The sequence below is a fragment of the Grampus griseus genome (assembly GCF_964374135.1).
Source record: "Grampus griseus genome assembly, chromosome: 4".
NCBI lineage: Eukaryota > Metazoa > Chordata > Mammalia > Artiodactyla > Delphinidae > Grampus > Grampus griseus.
Window position 1 is genome coordinate 26,725,527 of NC_138997.1, and position 20,162 is coordinate 26,745,688.

The 20,162-nt window shown below is 43.6% G+C and overlaps 1 protein-coding gene across 2 annotated transcripts in view; it reads left to right on the forward strand.

Moving 5' to 3' along the window:
* The window catches only part of ARHGAP10 (Rho GTPase activating protein 10), a 326,233-nt gene that overhangs the window by 234,958 nt on the left and 71,113 nt on the right, over positions 1 to 20,162 (forward strand). The gene's annotated exons all lie outside the window — the stretch shown is intronic.

Sequence of the window (20,162 nt, forward strand, 5' to 3'; positions counted from 1 at the left end):
TTTTTCTAGTTGTTATCTATTTCTTTCTTCTAGATCTTTGAGGGCAAAGATCTTTTTGCACATTTAGAACAATACCTGGTATTCCTTAGGCACTTGGTTAGTATTTATTTGGTGAAGTAATGGATTCAGTGAAATTTCTGGGGGTCAGGGGAGTGGGAAAGAGACAGATGAAGAGAGGTGTAGTCCTTTTGCACAAGTGTTGCGAGAACATTTCTTGGTTGGCTAGAGCAATTCTAGCTGGTGCAAATATCGATTCCCTCTGAAAAGCTAGGCTTGAAACCTGGTTAGAGATTTGCTTTATCTGTGTGGTAAAAGCAGCTTGTTTTGTGGGTGTCAGACATTGGTGGGGTTTTTGGTTTTGTTTTTTGGTAGCTAGTGGTGCATTTATGCCTCCTCTTATGGCCCCGTCAAACTGTCATTAATGTGTACGGAAGTATCCAGACAGCTTCAGGGCACGATGGCTACTATTGATTTTGACAAAAAGAAATGATTAGACTATAAGCTTAGAACTTGCTCTTGGATTAAAGGTTCTCCATCTAATGCCGTAGCTTCCTGTTTTCTTCTCTTATTTGAAGCTGGGAAGATAAGTACATGATCTTTTTCTGCTGGGAAATAGATAGGGCTGCTTTCACCTTGTTACCCAATCGTACAGGAATTTCAGGTGGCATTGGTGAGCCAATTATAATAGTTAACAGCAGATGGAACTGGACCCACTCTCGGAGATGCAGCTTCATTGAACGCAGTAGAGGGCTTTCGGTTCTCCCTCTCTCCCTTTCGGTGGCCAGGCTAGATAGTGCTGTGAACGCACAACCAATACTGATTGTAGTCCTGAGGTTTCCTACCAAGAGGAGGTGAGATAGTGACTTTCAGATTCTTCATTGTGTGTGTGAGTTTAGCTTTGGAAGCAGAGGGTTGCTTGGGGCTGGGTAGGGGCAGTGAGCTTGGATTAGTGAACATTTTTGAGAACTTAATATCCCTGTTACCCCTTTATTCACCCCTTCAATTTCATCCTTGTCCACTGTCACTCTCACTCCCAGCTCGTTGTTCATGCTCAAGTGGTCTTCACTTCGGAGTCCAGGCTCTGCTATGAGGAGGAGTATTTCTGCTAACAAGGGTGATTGCGTAGAAACACTTTGTAGGGATGTCTGGCCCCAGCTGAGCCATACATTTCCCTGACAACTGACCCACATGCACCACCCGAAGGAGCTGGTGTTTTACTTGAATGTAGTGAGGGAGAGATACGGCTCCTCTTAATGTTTGAGAACAAAGAGAAAAAGAGAGAGGGAGGAAGGATAGCAAACGTTAAAAAGAATAGTCTCGTGAGGAAGGAAACAAAATTATCATTAAAAAAAGGAGGGGAAACTAGCAATGAAATGAAACGGCCTAGGTGGTGTCTATGAAGGAGAAGGAATTGGGGGGGGTGGGCGGTAATGACAGTAGAAGGAAAATGTTTTCTTTTCCTCAGTTACTTATTTTTCTTCCCTAGGAATGTGAAAAATGGTAACTCTGACTAGGAAAGTCACTAAGTCAGAAAAGGAAACTTTCAACATATAATTAAAGCAAGAACGCTCCAGATTAATTTCGGAGTTAGAAAAAGACCCTTGGTTAATCTGCTTTGGAGATCACATCTTATCCAAGCCTCTTTGTTGTTTTCATAAAATCCATATGTACTTTATAGGAAACTTAATCCATATGTTTTGGCTTCATTTCCACTCAGTACATTAAGATGTTGTTTTAAAAGAAGTGTTCGCGGGCCAAAAAATTTATCAAGTTCTTTCTTCCCTTGCAAACCAGAAAATTGCATTTCCCAGGTGGAAAGGGTACTGTGAAATTCCCAAGGATTTTCAAACTGGGGTTGTGCCTCAGAAATGTGTGAGTTCTGCATATGTTTTGTTCTTAAAGTATACAGTTGTCCCTCGGTATCTGGGGGGGGGATTGGTTCCAGGACCCCCTGTGGATACCAAAATCCACGGATGCTCAGGTCCTTTATATAAAATGGCAAAGTATTTACATATAACCTATGCACATTCTCCCGTATACTTTGTCATCTCTAGATTACTTATAATACCTGATACAGTGTAAATGCTATGTAAGTAGTTGCCAGCATGCAGCAAATGCAAGTTCTGCTTTTTTGGAACTTTCTGGAACCTTTTTTTCCAAATATTTTCGATCTGCTGTTGATTACATCCGCTAACGGGGAACCCACGGAGGACGGACTGTACTTGTTACGGATTAATTCAGTACATCTGTCATGAGTGCCTGCTCTGAATCAGACATGGTGTGAGATTTGGGAGAAGTGAAGACAGTCCTGTAGGGAAAAGAAGAAATGGTGGAGAGTAAGTGCTCTCACACAGATAGAGAGAGAGCCGCCGAGACTCCCAAGGAGGGTTTATGTCCACCTGTGGGGAATCTGGAACGTTTCCTGAAGAGGTGATTTGAGTAGGTTTTAGAATGGAGTTTGAACAGGTGGAGGTGTTTTAAGGGGACACTTCAGGTGTGGGGCATCATGTCATCAGAGAAACAGAGCAGGTGTGTGTTCTGGGAACACGAGGCTCCTGTTGGCACAGGGGCGAGCGGTACGAGATGAGATTGGAAGGAGATCTGGGCCAGGTGTGGGGAGTTTCAGACGGCCACCTTAGGACTTTGGATCTAATTTTAGAGGTATCAGGGCCTCTGGTGGTTTTTAAAATTAAGCCTCTCATGCTTAACCTGGCAGCAGGGTTGGCAACAGAAAGTTGGAATAAAAGACCAGGTAAGAGGTCGCATGGCATGGTTGTGAGAGTGGTGAGTTACAGGTGGAGAGCATCAGTTTGTGAGGTGGGATAGACACAGTCCAGGCACTGCATTTGTACCTCAGAAGAAGGTGTTATAAATGATGCTGAATATTCCATCCTGGGAGAATATTGGTGTTATTAATGGAAGGAGGGGAAAAATGGGTTTGGGGCAGAAGGTGAGTTCCGTTTATAACATGCAGAATTTTAGTTGTTGTCTGGATATCCAGCAAGATAAGCCCAGCAGACAGTTGGAGATGTGGGGCTCAACCTGGGGAGAGAATTTAGTGGGAGAAAGTGTACCATATGGTGTAAAGACATGAGGTAGATGTGAGAAAGAATTCCGTGGTGCGTCTGTTATATACGGTGTTTATCTCATATGACCTGTGTGTGTGTAATGCCCATTGTGTATATATATGTAATGGTAGCCTTATATGTGTACAGAATTCATATTACATATCTTATCCCTTTATGCATATGAGAAAAACCGAAGGGTAAAACATCCCATGCTCACGGCCACACAGCTAGTGAGTGGCAATGCCTGGGTTTGCACTAAGGATTGTTGGACCCCAAAGCTTTCATTACTCAGAGAGGAGAAGAACAATATCTTTGAGAAATAATGAGATTTTACTCTTAGTGATAAAAGAGGAGCCAGAAGAAGCCCAGACGAGTTCAGTGTCAGGGTGGTCAAGGGGTTTTGTCAGTGATGCCAGTTGCTGTCAGGAGATGGGCAAGTATGAGGACTAGTGGAAGGCGTGTTCTCTCCAAGAGTGAGATGTCTGTTGAGAGCAACTTGTAAGGCCTTAAACGTGTGAGTGTTCAGGAATGGATGATAATAAGTCTGGATCTACTTCCAGTTTTTCCCATGTGACAGAAGAACAGATGGGAGGAAAAGTCAGAGCAGCCGTGACAGGGAAAGGAAGGATGACGGAGGACGCGTACACCTGCGTTGTCCACGGCTTGCTTATTATTCTCATATTCTGATCACCTGTTAGCTCACAGCTGGGGTGGGGGCTGTCTTTAGCGGAACTTCGTTAAACAGGTATGTAAAGAACCCTGTCGAGTTACAGGATCTGTTTAACTTGAGCCTATTCTGCTATTTTATACATTTTTAATGTCATAAAAAATATATTTATAATGTGACTCAGCCTTTTCTCTGCCCTGCCTCAGTCCCGCGGGGCCCTTGAAGATTCAGAAGAGCCTTTGAGAATCATCAAAAAAAAAACATATCAGGGTGGTTCTCTTTTCATATCTGCCTTGTTTTCTGTTAATGTTTAAACTGCCAATTTAAAGTAAGGTACATAATGTTACTCTTAACCAAATCACTTTACAAAATACATGCCATAATATAGTTATAATCCAGGTTATATTTATCTTGTTAAGGATTTTCGTTGGATTTTCAGTGTGATAGGTTGCTTTCATGGTCACTGATTCTCTGAGGGTCAGTAGGTTATGAAGTTTTTGGGGTTTTTTTCTAGTATTAGCCTTTATGTAGTACAGTTTCTGTGGACACAAGGTGCTAAGAGTTTGTTTACATAAAACTTTTCAGGACTTCCCTGTTGGCGCAGTGGTTGAGAGTCCGCCTGCCGATGCAGGGGACGCGGGTTCGTGCCCCGGTCTGGGAAGATCCCACATGCCGCGGAGGGGCTGGACCCGTGAGCCATGGCCGCTGAGCCTGCGCGTCCGGAGCCTGTGCTCCGCAACGGGAGAGGCCACAACAGTGAGAGGCCACAACAGTGAGAGGCCCGCGTACCGCAAAAAACAAACAAACAAACAAACAAAACTTTTCCTTGGTGAGGATTCCTATAAGTTTGCTAAAAGAAGCATATTCACCTTTGAAGTGAGCTCTGTGTCAGTCTGTCTCGTTTTTCCTGGTGAGAAAACGGAGGCCGTTCGGGATGGTGACGCTTTGTTGGAAAAGGCTGACCACGTTCTTGTTCACGAGTTTCTTCAGTAGATTGTGCTTTATCAAAGCATCTTTGTAACATAGGTTGCAGAGTTCTTGAATAGGCTGTGTCCTCCAGTCACAGAGGAACCTAGAAACAGTAAAGGTGAGAAGGACGTATACATTTCCCCTCAGGTGTCCAGCGTAATCCCCAGAATATTAAATTACATGCACATGGACAAGGGTATCCAGTGGTGCAGTGCATCACTTTTGTTAACCTTGGGACTGACTTTCTGACCTGCATCCTCCTGTCTTTGCCAAAAGCTAGAAGAACGTGCCTCTGCTCCCAGGTTCATGGTGGGATGGATTCCCTGTTCAGGCCCCACCTGCAGTCCACGTGTGGTCTGTTTCTGGGTACAGGGCAGCCCGTTCCTCCATTCCTGAAGCTTCAGAAACCACACCCAGCCTGGCTCTCTCCTGCGGGTTGATCTCTGTCATCCTTTAATGCCAGTGAGGCCCAAGTGAGTAGCATGCAAACCATTTTTCACTGAGCGCGAGGAACCTTCCAGTCTTAGGGCGTGCTTGTCATTTAATGGGGAAAAGAATTCTTTTTAAAAAAGAATCCAGCCTGAACTGCATCTTGATTGAGCTTTGCTGGCCCTGGGTTGCTAGGCAGCAGCAGTTTTCCTGCGACAGGAAAAGAAATGTCTTAAGCACCAGCAACAACAATAAAACTCCAAAGTTTCTAAAAGTTGGTGTCTGCCTGAGTCATGACCCCTCAGCCTAGAGGTCAAATCCTGCAGCAAGAATATTTGACAAATTTTCAAAGGTTTTGTTTTTTTTTTTTCTTTTCCCCTTGCAGTTTTCATAAGTGTCCTCCTTGGCACAGCCATGAAAACGTACTTTACTGTTACTTTTTTTTTTTTTTTTCTCAACAGGGCTGTGCATTTTCTGGTGTGTTTAGAAAGAAGCTTTAAAAGCACAGAAAGCTTGATCTTTCTCATTCCTTTAAGGAGAGTTGGAAAATGATAATGACATTGTCTTCTGCTCTTCTCGTTTAGCTCTGGCATGGGATGTCTCTGCTGTGTGCTGTGCTATAGCTCTGGAGATGGTAGATAATATTTTCCCATGGGACTAGAGTGGTTTGATGCAAGCAGATTCTGTAACATTTTCCTGTCCAGCAGAGACAAGGCACTGGGACTGGCTCAGGAAGATCGAAGAGCTACGGTGTAGAAAGCGGGGCGGGGAGGTTTATTCTCTGTTGTCTAAGAAAGCATACTTGGTCCAAGTGAGTGGAACTTGCTGGGAGGTGAGTTTTTGATTCAACAGAAGGCAGAACTCCATAATATTTGTAATAATGAGACTGTGTTCCTAGTAGAGATGGGTCTGAGGAGTTGGAGGAAAGCTGGCAGATGGCTGAGGTCTGGCCCACTCTGAAAGTCTCGGCCAGTGACCTTGGAGACGCAGAGCTGCAAAGACAGGTCCTCCGAGCTTGTCTCAGCGCTTGGCACTTGACACTGAATCAGTGTTGGTAGAATTCAGAATGGTGAGGAGGAAACAATTTTATGTTGTTTATATTCCCAGCAATACCCAGAATCCTTGGAAGGGAAAATAAGGATGTAAGCGTGAGGAGTGGGCGTGGCGTGGTGTGTGTGGGTGGGCCCTAGAGAAGCAACCTTGACTTTCCTTAGGGGACAGCAGAGTGTAGGGTGCTTATGGGCTTGGCTTTTGCATGGACAAAGCGCCCCCTTTTAACTTTTCTTTGTAAAATAAAGAAACCAGCTTTCAGAGCTGTCTCTTCCGTATCTCTCAAGACAAAGTTGAGAACAGTAATAATCTCAGCCAGCAGAGGGATGGTTATGTGCTGGTACCTAGGCTCCGCTCCTCGTGTGACATTTTATTGAAATAATCTGCTGACAGTATCACAGAATGTAGCAGAGCCAGCTCGAAAGGAGAATTCCTTGGGTTGGAATCTCAGCTCCACCAAGTTGTGTGACTTTGGTGACCCAGGCCCCCCACTTAACCTCATCATCAGATTCCTCACCTGTGAAAGAGGAAAAGCTGAAGTACCTATCCAGCAGAGACCTGTGTTGAGGATGAGGTGAGCTGTTTTACAGGTGAGGAAAACGAGGCTCAGTGAATTGCTCAAGTGGCCAGGCTGGGGTTTGAACTCCGTCTGTCTGCCTCCAAAGCCTACTCCTGACATCTACACTGTAGCTGTCCGATCATGTGTGTGTAAATACGCACATTTCATATGAAACTAATGACTTATTTGTGTTTTTCAAAAGACTTTGTATTTTTTAGAACCGTTTTAGATTGATAACAGAATTGAGAGGAAGGTACAGAGATTTCCAGTACCACCCCCTCCGCCCCCATGCGTGCAGAGCCTCCTCCATTTGTTTCAGCCAAGGGACCCACCCTGGCACGTCATTATCACCAGAGTTTACTTAGGGTTCGCTCTTGGTGTTGTACCTTCTTGGGTTAGGCCAAATGCGTTATGACACGTATTCATCACGATCATCAGTGTGTTTTCACGGTTCTGAAAATCCTGTGCTCAGTCTGTTCATCTCCTCCCACCCATGCCCTCCCCACCCGCCAGCCTGGCCACCACTGACCTTTCTTTTTGTTTTTTTTTTTTTGCGGTACACGGGCTTCTCACTGTTGTGGCCTCTCCCATTGCGGAGCACAGGCTCCGGACGCGCAGCCTCAGCAGCCATGGCTCACTGGCCCAGCTGCTCCGCGGCATGTGGGATCTTCCTGGACCGGGGCACGAACCCGCGTCCCCTGCATCGGCAGGCGGACTCTCAACCACTGCGCCACCAGGGAAGCCCATCCATCACTGATCTTTTTTACTGTCTTTACAGTGTTGCCTTTTCCAGGTGTCATATAGTTGGACTCATACAGTGTGAGCCTTTTCAGATTGGCTTCTCTCACTGAGTACTGTGCATCTAAGGTTCCCCCACATCTTTTCACGGCTTGGTAGCTCATTTCTTTTCAGCGCTGACTTGTTTGTATTTTGAGAGAACCAGGATGATTGTTATGTAAATGACTGTTACACCCAGTGGGTGAGGACGAGAAAGCAAACTCCTCTCACTGGCCTTCTTCCCGCCGCTCAGGTGGCTTCCCTGTGACATACAGCCCACTTCTGAGATGCATTCTTTCTAGGCTCGGCAGGCGGGGTCAAGGCCTCTCAGCCTCACCATTGATGAAAGCTCTAGCTAAGCCCTGGTGACCCTCCTCGTCTTCATCACCATCAGCATCATTAATATAGGATAACAGGGCTTCTCTGGTGGCACAGTGGTTGAGAGTCCGCCTGCTGATGCAGGGGACACGGGTTGGTGCCCCGGTCCGGGAAGATCCCACATGCCGCAGAACGGCTGGGCCTGTGAGCCATGGCCGCTGAGCCTGCACGTCCGGAGCCTGTGCTCCGCAACGGGAGAGGCCACAACAGTGAGAGGCCCGCGTACCGCAAAATAAAAATTAAAAAAATAGGATAGCAGTCTGCCTGATACTTATCAAGTGCTCATACCGTATTCTACATCATGATCTCGTTTAGTACCAGCTCAGCGACTCTATACGTCTAACGTCTCAGGTAGACGTTATCATCCTTATTTTACAATTTGGAAAATGGGGCTTAGGGTGAAATTCGCCCACGGTCACGCAGCTGGGAAATGGCGACGATGGGATTGGAACCCAGGACTGTCTGGCTCAGAGGTTGGAGCTGTCAAGCCTTCTACTCTACTGCTGCTCCTTCCATTCTAAATGGCTTTCAGTAGAAGGCTTTGTGTTCAGGGTCACTGCCTAATGGGCAGGGCTGCAATATTCTGATGCGCAGGAACAGCAGATCTGGAATATATGTAGATTGAACTACATCACTAAAAACAGTATTTTGATGTCTCACATATATTTTCAGATATCTAAAATTACACCGAATAGTATAAGTGGGAAAACATAAATATGGAGTTATCAGTTCAATAATATGTAAAGAACTGATTTTTCAAAACTATAAACCAGAGGATTGAGAATAAGCTACATGTTTTTAGCAAAACCTTTAGAATTAAAAATGATAAGTTTGTACCATATAGTATGTGTATTGTTGAAGCCTATACCATGATAACATAGCCATTTGCATCAGACTAGGATACTTGCAGAGAAAAGGTTTTTTTTTCTCCTTCTTTCTCCTGGAAAGATCTCCTGCTGCTTTGTAGACAGGGCTGGGAAAAGGGCATTTTTCTAGACTGTCCCCCCTCATCTGTAGTGTCCTGTAAGTCATTTAGTACAGATATGTCCTAGCGGACAGCCCAGCCCCCAGCGGCTTGCTGTGGAGGTCGACCCCTCCAGCACGTTCGTGTGACGTTGTGCTCCTCTTACTTAGGTCTGCTGATTTAGGCCAGTTGGATGCAGAAGAGCAGACACGGTGGAACCTGGGCTGAGTGAGATTCTGTCTCCTAGAGATTTGGAGTTGGGATGTGGGGAAACGCAGCCCGTTACTGTGAGGTGGCTTTTGGGCTTGGGGCTGAAGAACCCCTGGGATGAGTCCAGTACCAAGTGGAGGAAGGCAGTGCTCTGGGAAGGATCGGGAAGCTGATCCCAAGAGGGATGCAGAGGCGAGAAGCGGAGACTTGTTGGTTGACTCTTGATGGCCTCAAGCTCCTAATTCAGGCAAGTGTTGAGTTCCAGCTCTTTCTGCTTTCTGCTACTTCTTTTAATAAATCCCTGTTTAATTATGTCAGCTTGGTAACATTTTGGTTGCAACCAAGTCGTCTTTGGAGAGTGTGAGAAAATACACAGTGCAGGGTTCTGGCCAGTTTGATAAATTCACAGATAGTTTATTCATTAGCTTTGATTTTGGCTCAGTTTATGTTTCAGTGACTTCACGTAGCCCCTGTATGTCCTTGAGGTCAGCTGCTCCTTGCACCCAGTCCTTATGAAAACAGAGCAAGTGGGTCTGGTCGATGCAGTTTTAGGTAGAAACTCGTACTTTGAGGTCACCCAAATCTTAACTTGTTGGTCGCTTCCCATAACTATATGATTAGACCTTCTTTAACTTTCTTCTTCAGTTTTCTCCTCTTGGACCGAGGTTGAAACCGGAAATGGCTTTCTTCTCAATTCTCATATCATTTCTTTTTTGGCCAGGTAATTGTTTTCCTAATGCTTGGTCTCCAGTATTGTACCCCCCACTGTGTTCTCATACATCTCCCGGCAGGACGGTCCTCTGGTCTGCTGTTCAGTCAGTCAGTTGACATTTTAAAGTCCACTCACGCATCCAACATCCTTTTCCTCTATCAAGAGCAGTAGTTCTGAAGCCTTACTACATTAAGACCCACTTTGAAAATTTAAAGAAAACTTTGGGTCCTGTTCCCAGAAAGCAGTATAGTATATATAAACAAAAAATATATATACAACTTTAGGAATTTTGGGGACTCCCAGGTCAAGAACCTAGAACCATAGGGAAACCAAGAGCTGCAGGATAATCCATGAGGAGTTGAGGTCCAGAGCATTTCTTCAGGCTCGACTTTTCTTGCCTTTTGCTGGTGACTTATTTTCCATACTTCTGCTCAGGAGCTGGGCGGGGGTCAGGTAAGGATTCATACTTTATTTATTCTTTTTAATATCTTTATTGGAGTGTAATTGCTTTACAATGTTGTGTTAGTTTCTGCTGTATAACAAAGTGAATCGACTATATGTATCCACGTATCCCCATATCTTCTCCCTATCCCACCCCACCCTCTAGGTGGTCACAAAGCACCGAGCTGCTCTCCCTGTGCTTTGCAGTAGGTTCCCACTAGCTATCTGTTTTACATTTGGTAGTGTGTATATGTCAGCGCCACTCTCTCACTTCACCCCAGAGTATGCATACTTTGTTTCCTATGTTCCCCACTTGGGACCAGCCACCCAGGAAACCTTTCATGGAAGTATTGATTGCTTGTCTGGGCCACAGACAGTAGGAGTCCCCACTGAAAGGCATTGTGCTTAAATAGCAAAAGGCAGCCCCTTTGTATTATTTTGAGATGTGGTGGTGTTCAGACTTCTGCCACAGGGGGCAGAGGGTGGAAATCAGCTCGGGGGCAGATTGAAGAAGGCCCCTCTGTCCAGGTCAGGTCTTCCTACAGCAGCCTCGTTATCTCATTTGAATTCTTTCACATTTCCCTGAAGTTAACCCGTTTTGAAACCCCACTGCTGCATTTAGTCAGTGATAATCGACCATGTGCTAGTGTCTCAGCTCCTGCGTCTTTAGTATAGCAAACACTGACGTCCTGTGCAACTGGTTAATGAATATTCAACTGCCTAATGAATATTAGGCAGATGTCCTACCCAACTGCCTTTAGAATGGCTAAACGAAGGGTTGACGGTCTTACCTCATGGACCCTGGGGAGTAATTGTTCTCTTTCTCCTAGACTTCCATTCATCCTCCGATTTCCACTGGAGTTAAAAGTCAGAGTGGGTACAGTGACTGCTTGATGAAGCAGGCTGCCACTGAGGGTCCTCCAAATCGAGGTCTTCCCATTAAGTCTAGTGCTTGCCTCCTTGGGTGTGTCCGAGGTCCTCAAGACCACTCCTGTGTCCCGGGATTTGCTGGAAGGACTCATGGGACTCAGCGTGTGGTTGTACTCACAGCTTAGGTTTATCACCGTGATGTAGTGAGGACATGCCAAGGAGAAGATGACGGCACAGCTGGGGTCTGGAGGAGTCACTGGAATTTTCCTTATGCTCTCACCTCCTCAGAGGGGTCACACACAGCGGACTCTTCCCCCAGCACCGAAAATGCAGCCACAAGCGTATAACGTGTCTGTTCAGGGAAGCGCCTTAGAGACTCAGTGCCTGTCGGGAGATAGTCATGTCGTCATCCTTTGCTGAGCGGGTACTGAAATCCAGACTCCCAGAAGGAAAGCCGGTGTTCCACATCACACCAGCGCGTGCACATTTATGTGGAGACGGTTGAGGCACAGTGGGCCCTCCTAAGCATTTTGGGAATGTTTCATTTCAGTTTAGAGAACGGTTGATCAGCCAAGTTGCCAGACGTCAGCCAGGGACCAGCTTTGCAAGCAGGGTTTTCTAAGGATGGCCTTCCTAGGCCTGCCCCGTTTCCTCTTTTGTGTACACCGGGCATCTTTTACCTGCCACGGTGAGGAGCTTGAAGGGCAGCGGTGAGGGTGAGTTCCTGTTTCTCCTGCAAGGATGTTCTCTGTCGTAGGGATTCAGAGCCCTTCCTCTTTTGCTTTGGAAGCACCTTCCTTATTCTAGCAGGGAAGTGCCCATTGTCAGCACTGTTGAAAAGTGCGGGGTGAGTTTTGCTGAGGCGCGTGGGAATCGAGGACGATGTGGTCCGTACAGGTTAAGTCAATTTCAAGCCATGCCGCCTTATGTCACTGGATTAATTTGGCACAGTATGAAACGTCCCTCAAAAGCCTTCCTTGTTTTAACTTCCCACTTGGTTGATTTCTCCGTAAGGGTGACCCCAAAGGGCAGCAATCAGTTTGGTTAGCTTTGTTTCTGTTTTCACCCTTAAGCTCTGTTGAGTGCTGTCTTTGGGGCCCCATGTTGTCTCAAGGATCAAGGTGCTATCATGTCTGTCCTGCCCCCTCCCTTTTGCATCTGGTCAAAACCCACCTCCTTGTCTCAGCTTGGGCATCGTGGTATCTGGGTGACACCGACACTCCTCAGATCTGCTCCTTCTTCCATTTAATCTTCTGGAATTTTTTTCAGAAAACCTTTTTGTTAGAAAATTTGAAGAAGTCCCTGCAGCCTTTAGTCCATATTCCTTAGGTGAGCTTTCCATCGAGTATTAACAGTCTTCCTCCTCCCACGAGCTTTCTCAAGGTCATTATTTCTTTTCATGCAGATATTTGAAAAATTATTACCTAACTCGCCTTTTTTTGGGGGGGGGCAGATAGCTTAATGATATCCATACTAAAAGTACCCCCTAATCCAGAGCGATTTAGGGGGAGGGTTGATTTTTCACTTCAGTCCTCTCCTGACCAGGTAGTGGTGAATTCTGTTGATCTTGATGCAGAAGTGTGTGTTTGTTGTTATGCTAACATACAAGTATCTGGAATTCTAGAGTAGAGTAAAACCTAATCACCTAAAGCTTCCTAAAGATATGTATATACGGTACATAGTCTGGAATCTGCTTCAAAATAATCTGGGTGATGTGGATGAACTAAAATTGGTCATCGGTTAGGGACTGATGTAGGTAGGTGATGTGGACATAGGAGTTCGTTAAAGTATTATTTTTACTTGTATATATATGTCTGAAATGATTGATGATAAAAGTTAAGTGATCTGATATTTGGTGTTGGCACCATTTCTTTTACACAGTTCATTATTCATTCAACAAACATTTTAAAAGCTGCTCCTTGCCTTGTAGTATATGGACAGGGACAAAAGATTTAAAAAAAAAAAAGCAAGTCTTGCTTTCCCGAAGTCCAGCATTTAGCGAGAAAGACAACAGTGCAACTAACTCTGACACAGCCAAAGTCTAGTTCCCTGGCCTCAAGATAATGTGTTTGAGTTTGGACCTCTGAGAAGCTAGTCGCTTTCTTTGTCCAAAGCCAGGTTAAGACCATTTCTGCACTGGAAAGACTTCATGTACTAGGCATCCCTTGGTGAATCACCTTAGTTGTTTCTTCAGAAGATGTTTACCCCTTCCATTTGCAGCAGTGAGCGAGGCCTGCAGGGGATAGGGTGGGTATAATTATGAAATGCAAGGTTCCTTTTCCTTAGCAGACTAGAATGTTCGGAAGAGGCTCGGCTCTAAGGGCTTCCTGAGCCCTGGTGCTCCAGACTGGCTAGCTCTAGTTCAGACCAGGAGTCGACCAGCTAATGCCGAGAGGGTAGGAAGCATGGGTTTGTCTGCAGTTTACAGATTCAGGCAAGAAACTGAAGCTTGGGGAGTTGATATTAACCAACCCAAGGTCACACAGCTTGCTTTATTCATTTATAGCCTGCCTCGTTCCAAGAAGGATTCCAGGCCATGAAGCCACACAGTAAGAAAATTCCTTGTGGTCCCTCTAACCATCCCAAGAAAAACAAGGCCATATTTTTTTTTTTTCTTTTTGAGCTTAAATGGTGCATAGTGTTTCAGTCAATATTACTGCATGGATAGCTCTAAATTTAAATTGAACAAAAGTGCTTATGTATGTCTCTGTTGGAATGTGTGGGAGTCATAAAGGAAATCTCTGTATTTGATTTCATAAAGTCATGAGCATTCTATAGTCGCTTGAGCCACACATGCCAGCGCCTGGTTGTGTGCATGAGAAAGTTCTTATTCATCACTGCACAGCTGGTGTGTTGTTTGTCATCATTATTCCTTATTCTTAATTACCAAAAGTGCACATGGGCTACAGACTGTAGATGGTGCCAAACCAAACCTCTAAAGTGGTTGAATTAATAGGTTTGGAGGAAGATTTATAATCCTTTGTAAATGATAGTAATTCTGTGTTATGTTCATAGAAAGAAACAGTGCACATCAGAAACTCACTCAAAATCTGGATCGTAATCTCAAGTATATTATTATTCTCTATATCTACCTTCTGTTCCCTTTTGTTTGTTGCTGAATCAACTTTGCTTTTTTTGTGTGTATTGAAAATGGAATTTATTTATAGGCTGTGCTTTTTTTTTTTTTTTTTGCGGTACGCAGGCCTCTCACTGTTGTGGCCTCTCCCGTTGTGGAGCACAGGCTCCGGACGCGCAGGCTCAGCGGCCATGGCTCACGGGCCCAGCCGCTCCGCGGCATGTGGGATCGTCCCGGACCGGGGCACGAACCCGTGTCCCCTGTGTCGGCAGGCGGACTCTCAACCACTGCGCCACCAGGGAAGCCCTTTTTTTTTTTTTTTTTAAGGTAATTTTTTTTTCCCCCTACCTCAGCAGTAAGTAAAAGTGGAGACATTCTTTCTCCAGGGAAGGCTTCAAATGCTTGGTTTCTCTGGAATGTCATTTCTCTTTAGGTGGAAATGAGGGAAATGACCACTAAGAGGATTAGTCATCATTTTCAAAATTTACTGAAGGTATTAAGTCATTTGTGATTAATGCGCTAATAAGCTCAGAGTCCGCTGTACTTATGGACAGATTGATGTAGAAAGGTCCTTGGAGTGATAATTGTTTCATGTGTATAATCATTTTATTCCATGGTTTCTGCAGGATTGTTTCCTACAATGCCCAGGGCCACAAACATATCCACAGTTGAACTTTTTTGGAAGTCTGCTGTGGCTTTAGCCCAATTCCACGTAACTTAAAATTCTTTTGATTTTATTATTCAGATGAATCCAACCTATTGTAAATTGTTTATAGTTCTCCATTCTTGGCAGCTCTCCTGTTCATTACTCTAGGTCAGCGATTCTGAACCAGTTTTTATGCTTTGTGCCCCTTTGAATTTGAGAATTTGAAAGGTAACATCCCACTTTCTGAAAAAATCCAAATGCATATATGCCATTTGCATATGACTTTAGGGCATATCCTAACACTGAAGAGACCTCAAGGAAGCCCCGCTCTAGGTGAAATTAACTTGGGTGGTATTGAAATAATGTAATAAAAACATGTGGCCCATTAATACAATATGCAGAGTGGGGGAAGTGAAGTTTATCAAGTTATAGTTTTCCACATGTGATGGTTTATTACTTTTTACTTATGGTTTATTACTTTTTACTTATTGACTTTTTACTGGTAAATACTTATGTATTTACCAGTATTATTTATCATCCATTTATTATCTCAGACACATGCTTTCTGATGGCATAAAGGTAAAGACAGATCTTTAAGAGTAAAGACAGATCTCAAAATGTTGCAATATAAACCAAAAATAGGTTAAAAAAGGGAGAAAACCCTTTGGTATCAGCCAAATGGAGGAAAAGGCCTAGAGACCACCAAATGGAGTTTTCCAAAAATTGGCCTGGGCCATCTCTGTTTTACGCCTAACTCGACCTTCCACAGACGCGGTATGGGGCAGCCGCACATGCAATCCTCAGACACCTCCTCGTGGAGGGAGGTGGAGGGAGAGACGGTCTAGGCAGCTTCAGGTAAAGATGTGCAGTTTCCACAGAGGTTGAAGCTCCTCCTGGCCACCCAGCAATTCTGCCAGAGTAGGTGGGGCATGACAGATCACACTCTGTCTCCGAGACCCTCCAGGGTCAGTGATCTTCAGCAGTAAACAGAAAGTCAGAAAGAAGACTTCAAGATGAAAAGAGCTTCTGCAAAAGAAGAAGACAGGGGAAATGAACGCTGAGAGTAGGAGAGGAGTGTCGTTTGCCACCCTGATAACTTTCAGCGTGAGCAGCTAGAAGTCATTCTCTCGTATGTGGTCCATCTTCTGCCTGGAAAATGATGAGGAAGTGTTTGATAAACTGGCCACCTAAGACTGATGCTCCTCGTGGGGGCTGAAGGGCCAGGCCCTCTGCAGGAATCGTGTGTAGCCCAGGCAGGGGGAGTGAACACAGATACGGGCGTTTTGGCAAAACCGCAGAGATGAGGTCAGAGACTATACTGCATACAGGCCCTGGCTGAGTCCTTGTTCTCCCCATAACCATTGGTTAGGGATGGAATTGTATCGTCTCAAAATTCATATGTCGAAGCGCTAGCCTCCAGTGTGACTCTCTTTGGAGAGAGGTCTTTAAGGAGGTAATTTATGTTAAAGGATGTCAAAAGGATGGGGCCCTAATCTAATAGGGCTGCTGTCCTCATAAGAAGAGGAAGACACACCCAGGATGTGCATGTGCAGAGGAAAGGCCACGTGAGGACATAGTGAGAAGGAGACAGGTCTCGGAAGAAACCAGCCCTGCTGGCACCTCGGTCTTGGGCTTCCAGCCTCCAGAACTGTGAGAAATAGATTTCTGTGGTTCAAGCCACCTAGCTGTGATATTCTGCTGTGGCGACCCTAACAGATGAATCTGCTATTCTCTCAGGCTGCAGAACCCTGGGCAGGCAAAACTGTAGTGCACGGAAAAAGGAAACAGACATCCAAAACATGGGAAGAGATTCAAGGAGATGTCACCCGAAGTGTAGTGGTGTGAATAGAGAGTGTTCACAAAGCTGCCCATTTAAAACATTAGTATAATTGAAATCAACCTAAAATGTCCAGTGTGGAGTCTATGTGAATATATTGCAGCAGAAGGGGAAAAAATGTAAACTGTAGATGAAGAATCTGTTTCAGAAGAAATACTGATCTAGGGAAGAGGAGAAGTGAACTTACTAAAATTTATCTCTCTGGGAGAACTAAATATTCAGTAAAATGGGAGTTCAGAAATAAAGTGATGAGAATTTTTTTTAAAGACGCATGCTGGGCTAAGAAAACAGACTGATACCTCCAATGACATTTCCAAACAAATGAACAAATTAAAAATGGAAATGAATAGAAGCAAAATTAAAGAAACAAGTGATCATCATCAATGAAACAGTCCCATTCAATGAAAGGAGAGAGACAGATGGAAGAAGTCTGAGAAAACAGGAGACATGGAGGGTGAAGATAACCCAGTGCAAGAAAGATCCCGGGGATACAGAACCAAGTACATAGATACAAATAATTTTAATGATAAAAATAAGAGGTTTCTTTTCTCAATCAAAGTGAGACCTTAATCTGATCAAAGTATTCACTGAATTGCAGGAAACATCAATTCTGAATTTTAAGTCATTCAGAATTATTCATATAGAGACAGAGTGTGGTTTAGCTATTGGATTTTTGAGGAAAAATCACAATTCCAGTGGGAGGACACATCTGGTTGCCTCATATTTTTGTACAGCAACTTGAAAAATAATAAAGCAGTGTTTTATAAGTCTTGAGTGTCTCCTTTTGGCCACAACGAAAAATCGGACATTTCAGAAGGCAGAAAAAAAATGCAGACCACTTTTTCTGATCCATATCACTCTAAATCCAGAAAAATTTTAACAGTAATTTAACAGTAGTATTAATTTAATTTAATTTAATTTAACAGTAATTTAACAGTAATAACTATAGAAGCAAAAAAAAATGTCTCTGGTCATTTGGAAATTTAAAAACTTTCATGATTTGTGGATCAAAATAGAAATTAAAAAAAATTGTCCAATACCTAGAAAAATATTATGAAAACAGCACATTAAAACTTGGAGGATAGGGCAAAAATTATGTTCTGAGGGAAATTTATAACCTTAAATAACTAAGACAGAAAGAATGAAATAAGCTTCCACTCACCCACCTCCCCCTAAATTTGTAGAAAATAATAAATATAAAAAATGAAATTAATTAGAAAAAAAGATGGCTTTTATAAATACCTCCTACATTTTTGAGGGATTATGGAGCATAAAATAGATAAACCATTGGCTAAGTTAGTCGAGAAAAAAAGGGTGGGAGAGATGGCTTGCATATATAAATAGAAACAAATGTGGAAATGATCACAGATGCACGGTGTATAGAATTTTGAAAATCTGAATGAAATTAGTGAACTAATAATGAAAGAAACTGAGACATTTTTCAAAGAGTTACCATCTATTCCCTAAGAAGCACCAGGCTTAGATATTGTCACAGGTGAATGCATTTAAACTTGGAAGAAACAGTTAAATCTGTTGGTATTTGAACTGGTCCACAGCATAGCGAAGGAAAACTTCAAATTATTTTTGTGACGCCAGTAGGGCAGTAACAAAGCCTGTCAAAGATAAAGTTGTAGATCAATTTTACTTATGAATATTTACGCAGAGATCTTAAATAATACACTAACAAATAACAGCAGCACTTTAAAGAGTATAATATTTCAATCTAAGCTGAGTTCATCCCTGAAATACAAGGGCAGCTCAGTATTAGGAGATACATTAATATAATACCGTATTACTAAGTCAAAGGAGAAAATCTTTCAGCAGATGCCTAAAAGCACTTGACAAAATTTACATAATTCCTAATAAAATAACAAAGCAGAAATTGTGGATACTTCCTTAAAGTGATTTAAAATGTGTATTTTAACCCTGAAGGTAGTATTTTTGTTTAATTGTTGAAATGCTTTAGATGTTGAAGTTCTGACTTGTTACTGATTAACTATTGTCCTAGGATTACTAAACAAGAAAAGAGAGGGGGGAAAAAAAAAGGGTGGTGTGAAAACTGGAAGGGGAAAATGTTGCATTATTTACAGATTGGATTGTGTACATGGATAGCCCAAGAGAACAAATTGAAGCACTCTTAGGTATACTAAAATGATTCATCGTGACAAAGGACTAAACGTAGTTACCCAAATCGATAGCTTCCTTATATTACAAGAATCAGAAAATACAGTGGGAGAATAGGCCGTATTATTGGTGTCATTTGAAAAGATACACTACCCAAGTGTAAGCCTAAATCAAGAAAAGCTAAATCCCCCAAGTGTAAGCCTGAATCAAGAGGTGAAGAACACCTGCTCGATGAAAATTGTAAAGTTCCGCTAAGAAACGTGAGAGGAAATAAGTTGTCTTATATGTGGCTGATGAGAGTGTGAGTTCGTTCAGCCTTTCTGAGATGGTTTGGCAGCCTGCAGCAAAGATTAAAATGAACTCCTGCTGTGAAGGTAACCTCTCTGCTACAAAATACTCTACAGGAACTTCCCCGGCGGTCCAGGGGTTAAGACTGCACTTCCACTGCAGGGGGCACGGGTTCGATCCCTGGTCGAGGAATTAGGATCCCGCATGCTGTGTGGTGCAGTCAACAAAACAAAACACACACACACACACGCACACACAAATTTTTTTTTAAATTCCAATATTCTCAAAATTTTGCAAAAATGTAGAAGATGTTTACTGCCACGTGTGTCTCTCAGTAAAAAAATAGAAACAGATAGCCTTCAGTGACAGGAAGAAGATTAAATAAATTATGTGATGACCATAAGAAGAAACATATGGTAGCCCATTAAAAGAACGAGGTAGATATGTAAATACTGATACTGGTTGTGGTGGACACTCTAAGGTGACTCAATCATCCAGGCCCTTGAGCACTGGTGGGACCTGCTTGATTCTAACCAGTAGGACCCAAGATGATGGGATTCTTTCCCAAGATTGTTTGGTTATGTAAGCCTCCATTGGAGTAGACTGGGGAGAGATTCCCCCGCTGGCCTGAAAGAAGCAACTGTGAGACTGCTTTCGGAGAGGGCCACATGGCAGGAAGCTGCAGGTGACCTCCAGCCCGTTGTCAGCAAGAAGTCAGGACTTCAGTCCTCCAACTGCAAGGAATGAATTCTGCCAGTGACCCAGATGAGCTTGGAAGCAGATTCATCCCTAGTGGAGCCTCTCTAACGCAGGCTCGCGGACACCTTGATAACAGCCTTGTGAGCTGAGGACTTGAGCAGAGGCCCCAGTTAAGATGTGTCTGGGCTCTTGACACCTGGAAACTTTGAGATAATTGAAAGCTTTGTTATATATAACAAGAATTAGAAAACACAGTAATAGTAAATATATTGTTTTCAGCCTGTGAGTTTGTGGTCATTTGTTACACAGCAATAGTAAATGAATACACTGAAATTGAATGATCTCCAAGACACTGGCATCCTGTCTCACTGTGAATTAAATTAAAAAATCACTTGCTA